Source organism: Carex rostrata, chromosome 7 (genome assembly GCF_964058835.1).
Source record: "Carex rostrata chromosome 7, lpCarRost1.2, whole genome shotgun sequence".
NCBI lineage: Eukaryota > Viridiplantae > Streptophyta > Magnoliopsida > Poales > Cyperaceae > Carex > Carex rostrata.
The window spans coordinates 4,875,329-4,883,437 of NC_135924.1; positions in this window are offsets into that span (position 1 = coordinate 4,875,329).

Here is an 8,109-nt window from a genome sequence, read left to right on the forward strand (position 1 = left end):
TTTGTTTTCTTTCTATTACAAATTCAAAAAATAGAAATTAAATTTTGATGATATTATTTGTAAATTGAAAAAAACTTGAGAATAATTATAAGATCTCTAAGAAGGAATTTTTTTTTATTTTGTTTCCCATCAAATCAAAGTGTTGGTTTTCTCAAATATCCTAAGAAATTACTAACTAATACATAACTTTTTAGTTTTTTTCTAAATATTTTAGAATTGAACATGACTTGAAAAATAATGGTACAAACAAATATAAATTTTTTTCTACAAAAAACAATATTTGTTAAATTGATTTAGATGCACACAGTAGTGCTCAACACAATGTTATATATATAATTAAGAAATCATGATCTAGAGGTTAGTTCATGCTATGAATGTGAACTATACAAACAACAATAGCACTGCTCATAACAATCTTACCCGATACCTTCTCACAAAAAAAAAAAAAAAAGTGGGTCATCAGAGAGCAATACATGAAGATGTGCATTAAATAGTGATTTTGTACATATCTAAAAAAATATATAAAATTTGACTGTTCAAACTTTGAAATCGTAAAAACTGATTCGTTATTACTTATGCTGAAATTATAATGTTATGATATTAGCCGTACTCTATATACATGTATATATTATAACAATAGACAGAAATGCAATAAATAAATAAATATATATATTTGAAGTGTGGAAAACGTTCATAAATTATTTAAAAAAAATTAAGTTCATCAAGTCCAGGTTGCATGAAAAATGGGCTGTAATGATTTTTACTGACATCCAAGCGACTTTTGGAACCTCTGTTTTATTATCAAAATTTTTTTTTTTCTTTCTTTCTTTCTTATTTTACGGAGTCAATAGTCTTCCCAAAATTACCTTGACTATTCATATTTGAACGGATCAAGCAAAAATGAAAGGCACAAAGTTATTCACATTATTAGTAGTCTATTAGGCGGCACATACTACATCCACTAATTCAAAACATTTCAAAATAATTTTTGGTTCGAAATTTGATAAATAATTCATTGTTAATATTTAAATATGAAGAAATTCATTTTTTTGCCACATGTTTTTGCACGAAGCAACCCGCATATATTTTTTTCACTAATAAGAGCTGCTAATGACCTTGAGGTGCTAACTAAAAAAATTTCGGTCCTTCTGGATATTTGTTTTCTTCTTAATTTCTTGTTCTCTTTTGGGTTCAGAAATGAGTAATGTTACGACCTTAATGGCATGAAGCTTAATTGAGTAGTAATTTGAGAAACGAAAGAAGTAAATTGAAGAGTAATTTGGGAAGATAATCAAACTCAGCTAACTATATAATTGTTTGCCTAAGACAAGAATTTTACACAAGTAAACAACAATTGAGGATTACACTTGCAACTTATTTTCCTTTTAAAAATTAACTAAATAATTCTGATTAAGTTCATTACAACAAAGTTTGCTTATTTGACCCATTTTAGTGCTTGCGAGATCTGGCCAAGGAGAAGAAATAGCAAGAGGATGATCAAGTGAGCAATGAGGGGGATTCAGAACAAATTGTCTATTTATTTGGTTTTAAATCTTATTGTTTAAGGGCTATTAGATTCAGATTTTGTTGTTTAATCGTATCAGTTATATTTTATTGGAGTAAAGTGTTTTAACTATATTATATGTTGTTTAATTTTTTTGAGAGAAATTTGTTGTTTAAGTTTAGTTTACAATTTCACTTTTGACTTTAATTTAGGACTTGTATTTATTTAGTTTTAGTTTGTCTCATGGATTTTGTCGAACTAATATGTCTGGCTGGTATATTGTTGTTAATTTGATTGTTGAAAAATTGATGTTATGTTTTAATCTTGGGAAGAGGTCAGCTCTAAATCTTGTTTAAGAGATCACTTTTTTTTTTTTTTTTTTTATGTTTAGAGATTAAGATAAATATATGAGCACATTTATTACATCAAAAACTTTTGAAGTTATTTGGATCAAACATGTTACATTGCATCACAAACATTTGATTTATTAGTTATATACAGAATCTAGCAGCTCACATTTGCCACTTTGATATAACGATTTGAAATCAATCTATTTCCATGCCATGGACTGAAATGATGATAGAAGATACATAAAATGAAAAGAAAACATATATACAAACAAATTGTATGTGAAATTTTATTAACACTATTCTTTTTTGAACTCGTAAAATACAAAAGTTCAGCATATATATAACTAAAAAATTACGTGATAGATTTATCAATAGATTGTGGATTTTATTACACTAGATACCTCCAATAAATATAGAAGCATTTCAACTCAATTTATTGAAAAGTTATTTTATCTTGCAATGAAATATGATGGTTGATTAAAATTAGATTGTGATATTGATATAGTGTTAACATGTATCATATTAAAATGGTCTAAGTGGATCTCTCTTTAATAAATATGGTATACCATATTTATTTGGTTTTCTCAAATATTTTTAAGAAATAACTAACTAATGCATAGTTTTTGAGATTTTTTTTTAAAACCTTTTAGAATTGAACATGGCTTTTGAAAAATAATTGTACAAAAAGGTATATTTTTTTCAACATACACAATATTTGTTGAGTTAATATATAGATGCACACAGTAGAGCTCAACACAATGTTATATAATTAAGAAATCATGTTGTAGAGGTTAGTTCATGCACTGATCAATGATCATAACAATCTTACCCGATGCCTTCTCTTAAAAAAAGAAAAAGAAAAAAAAAAAAGGTGATTCTTCAAACAATTTAATCTGCTTCTTCAAACGAAACAATTTAATTGTTACGATGCATTAAGAAATTTAATATACAGACATGATATGCACAAAAGTTTCGTACTTCATAAATAATTACAAAGGTTTTGATACATTTTGTAACTAACACCAAGCGATACATAACACAAAACATTTGCTGTTGTGATACCAAAAATATCAACAATTTAATAAAAAAAGAGTATATATTAATTGAATAGCGTTGACTGCATTGATAAATAACATGTATATATTAACACAACAGATAGATGTGCATTATATGTGGCAACGAGCTGTTTCGGGTCGAGCTAGGTCTGGCTCGTAATCATCTTGCTTAATAACCAAGCAAGCTGGATCGAGCTGAGATTAGGAGGGCGAACTCAAACCTTAGCCTATAATCGGACCGAGTCTCTATTGACTAGACCTTGTTTTAAAGAAAAAAAATATTTACAAATTTTTCGGATCGAGTTGGACAGAGTTGGACAATATAAAATTCACACAAATTCATACAAATAGGTCAGCTCGTAAGCGAGTTAAGCCCATATCAAACTCGTTTAATTTGGTCCAAGCCAATAACGAATGAACTGTTAGCGATTGTGCTACATACTGATTTTTGTCAAATAAATAAATATTTAAAGTGGGTAAAACGTTCATAATTTTTATTTTTAAGAATAAGTTCATAAGTCAATTATCAGTCCAAAAAAACGGGGGTTCTCCTTATTAGTGTTTACATTTTTGTTAATTACTTAGCTTTCTTCTAACTCGCCAAGTTCAGGACTCCATAAAAGATGGGTTGTCATGATTTCTATTGGCTTAGGCCGCAAACTTCTCTTGGCAAACTATTGACATCCAAGCGACTTCTGGAACCTCTGTTTTATTATCAAAATTGCTTTTCCTTTCTTTTTTTTTTACCGAGTCAATAGTCTTCCCACAATTACATTGACTATTCATATTTGAACGCATCAAGCAAAAATGAAAGGCACAGAGTTATTCACATTATTAGTAGCCTATTAGGCAGCTATGGCTGCAAAAGAATCAAACTCAATCCAGTTCGAGCGGTTCGAACTAATTTTGAACCGACATAATTCGAAATTGAAACAGGATTTCAAACTGAAAAGAAGAATTCGAGTTCGATTCGATGCAATTGATTTGATTCGTTAGTAGTTCGAATTGAGGAGAATCTGAAGAGTTGGAGATTTAAGAAAAAAGCCACAACAATTTCCAACCGAGCCAGACCAATCTTGTTGCCACATTTATTTGTCACATGTTTTTGCACGAAACAACCCGCATTTTTTGCATTTTGCATTTGCAAATAACATTAATATATACACATAGGAAAAAGAGAATAAATAATTGAAAGGTCTAATCCAAAAAGGTGCAATTAGTAGGTCAGATGCTTCGGAGATATATATTGTATTGAATTAGAAAAAAAAAAATGTAAGTGAAGGTCGAGCCTTTCTCTTTTTTAACTTATTTGCAATTTTTTTGGAACAATTACTTACTACATGAGAAAGTTAATTTCGAATTATCAACAATTTAAGAAATATTATATGCCATATTTATTTGCACTCTGGTCGGAAAGTGTTGACTTCACGTAAAACAAGAAATAAAATCATAATTAGTATCATGTATCTGATAAGAAGCAAAAGTTAACGCCAAAAGAAATGAAAAAAAAATTGCATTACTTTTCTCCTTCGAAATCCTATTGGAAAATTAACGCCAAAAGAAAGAAATTTGGCGAGAATTGTGCAGAACCACGTGAAAAGAAACAAATACTTTTTCTTTTTCCTATTTACTCTTATCAATGATCTGACCGAGTCTCTTTCTCGTTTGCTCTAAAAAATTGAGTTTCTATTTTTTATTCTCTGTTCTTCTTCTTAAATACTGTCGAAAATCATTTTCTTATTTTCTTTCTCTTATAAACTCAAACATTGGAAATTAAGTTTTGATGGTATTATTTGTAAATTGAAAAAACCTGAGAATAATTATAAGATCCCTTAAATTAATTTTTACTTATTTTGTTTCTGATCACATCACAATGTTGATTTTCTCAAATATCTTAAAAAATAGCTAACTAATTCATAATTTTTGAGATTTTTTTAAAACCTTTTAGATATAGAATTGAACATGGCTTTTGAAAAAATAATTGTTTAAACAAATATAATTTTTTCTACAAACACAATATTTGTTGAATTGATTTAGATGCACACTGTAGAGCTCAACACAATGTTATATAATTAAGAAATCATGTTCTAGAGGTTAGTTCATGCTATTAATGTGAACTATACAAACAACAATAGCACTGCTCATAACAATCTTACCCGATACCTTCTCACAAAAAAAAAAGGTGGGTCATCAGAGAACAATACATGAAGATGTGCATTAAACAGTGATTTTATACCCATCTATTTTTTTTTTTGAAAAAAAATATAAAATTTGATCTCCAAGTCCATTTTTAATATGGAGATCATGTTGAGCGGTTCAAATCGACTATTCAGATTTTGAAATCGCAAAAATTAACTCGTTATAATTTAGACTGAAATTATAACATTATGACCTAGCCGTACTCTATATACATGTATAGAGTAGAACTAGGGTGTTCTTAAGTTCACCAAGTCCTTTGGTGAACTCAAGTCTAGAAACCCGTCAATTCGGCTTCAAATGATGAATCCGAACTATTGAAACCTGCCCACCTTACGAGTGATGCGTTTAAAGTGAAATTTTTAAATATTCGAATTAATTTAGTATAAAGTCAATCGGTCAAAATTAGAAGGTTAATAAATTAATTTTAATGCATCCATTTTTTGAACATTTTTTGACCGCTTGACTTTATACTAAATTAATTTGAATGTTTAAAATTTTTAATGTAGACGCATCACTTGTAAGGTAGGCGGATTTTAACAGTTCAAATTCGTCATTTAAAGCCGATTTGATGGGGTCTAGATTTGAGTTCACCAAGAAACTTGGTGAACTTAAGAACAATAGACAGATGTGCATTAAATAGATAAATATATATTTAAAGTGTGGAAAACGTTCATAAATTATTTAAACAAAATTAAGTTCATCAAGTCCAGGTTGCATGAAAAATGGGCTGTAATGATTTTTATTGACATCCAAGCGACTTTTGGAACCTCTGTTTTATTATATAAATTGTTTTTTTTTTTCTTTCTTTCTTTCTTATTTTACGGAGTCAATAGTCTTCCCAAAATTACTTTGACTATTCATATTTGAACGGATCAAGCAAAAATGAAAGGCACAAAGTTATTCACATTATTAATTAGTAGCCTATTAGGCGGCACATACTACATCCACAAATTCAAAACATTTCAAAATAATTTTGGTTCGAAATTTGATAAATAATTCATTCTTAATATTTAAATATGAAGAAATTCTTTTTTTTTTTTTTTTTGCCACATGTTTTTGCACGAAGCAATCCGCATCTCTTGCATTTGCAATTGCAAGTAAAGCTTAATTGAGTAGTAATTTGAGAAACGAAAGAAGTAAATTGAAGAGTAATTTGGGAAGATAATCAAACTCAGCTAACTATAGAATTGTTCGCCTAAGACAAGAATTGTCCAAAATTGAATTGCTATATTACATAATCTTGATGTTTCAGTATAGTTGCAATTGTAAAAATTCCCGTTTAACTGCACAATGTATTGTCAATAGTGGTCTTCAAACGGTTCAGTTTGTTTGGTTTTTAACCGAATTAGAATATTTTGGTTTAAATGGCTTGGCTTTTCAGTTTAAATGAACCAGATCGGTTGAAATATTGAATAATTTTGGTTTAAATGGATTTGTTCGGTTTAGAATTCTCAAAACCAACTAAACCGAACTGATCGGTTTATATTGGTCGGACTCTAATTTTATTGGTGTTATAATGATTTCATTAAATTAAACTGGGCCGGACTGAACCAAACCGAACTTCAATTGTTGTGTATGACAACATATTCTTTTCGTTAATATTAGTACCAATAGCTTTACTTCGGTTTGAACTGAACAAACCAAAATTTACTTTGGTTTGTTCGGTTCGATTTTAAATTAAAAACTGTAAAAAAGTTTAATTTAATTATTTTAATTATATTTAAGCCGAACTAATCGTTTGAACACCCCTAGCTGTAAATAGGGACTAGATCCCCGTTTTCTCTCTCAAAAAAAAAAAAATAATAATAAAACTGCACGCAATGTGCTGTCCGAACATGCCCTTAGTGTTTAATGAGATGTTAAATTAAGTTTAAATTGATGTCAATTTTACATAAGTAAACAACAATTGAGGATTACCCTTGCAACTTATTTTCCTTTTAAAAATTATCTGAATATTTTTTTATCAAGTTCGTTATAACAAAGTTTGCTTATTTGACCCATTTCAGTGCTTGCGACATCTGGCCAAGGAGAAGAAATAGCAAGAGCATGATCAAGTGAGCAATGAGGGGGATTCAGAACAAATTGTCTATTTATTTGGTTTTAAATCCTATTGTTTAAGAGCTATTAGATTCAGATTTTGTTGTTTAACCGTATCAGTTATATTTATTGGAGTAAAGTGTTTTAATTATATTATATGATGTTTAATTTTTTTGAGAGAAATTTGTTGTTTACATTTACATTTACATTTACAATTTCACTTTTGACTTAAATAAAAAAAAATGAACACATTTATTACATCAAAAACTTTTGAAGTTATTTAGAGATAAAATGTTACAGTGCATCAGAAATATTTGGTATATTGGTTAATACAAAATCTAGCAGTTCACATTTACATTTACCACCGTGAGATAATGATTTGAAATCAATATATTTTCATGCCATGAAAGCATTGAAATTATTTTAAAAAATATATAAAATGGAAAGAGAACATACAAACAAACAAATTGTATTTGGAATTTTATTTACACTTTAGTCTTTTTTGAAGTGTAGTTACTAAGAAATTACGTGAGAGATTTCTCTGGGTTTGCAATTTTATCACATTAAAAATCTCCAGTAAATGGAGAAGCGCTTCAACTCAATTTGTCAAAAAGTTATTTTATCTTGCAATGAAATATGACTGTTGATTAAAATTAGATTTGTAGTATTGATATAGTTTCAAGATATATTATACTAAAATGGTGTAAGTGAATATCTCTTTAATAAATAGAGGAGGGATTCAATTACATTTTTTTTTGGTGACACCGAATTACACTCTCGATTTTTAAAGTTTTTAAAGTTCAAATAGTCGATCCAAACCGTTCAACATAATGGATATGTTAAAATGTCCCTGCAGATCAAATTTTACATTTTTTTTGGAATTTTTTTACTATTTATTAAGTATTTAACAAAATCGTTATATTCAGACCATTGAATTTTTGTACCCATCTTAATAAATAGTAAA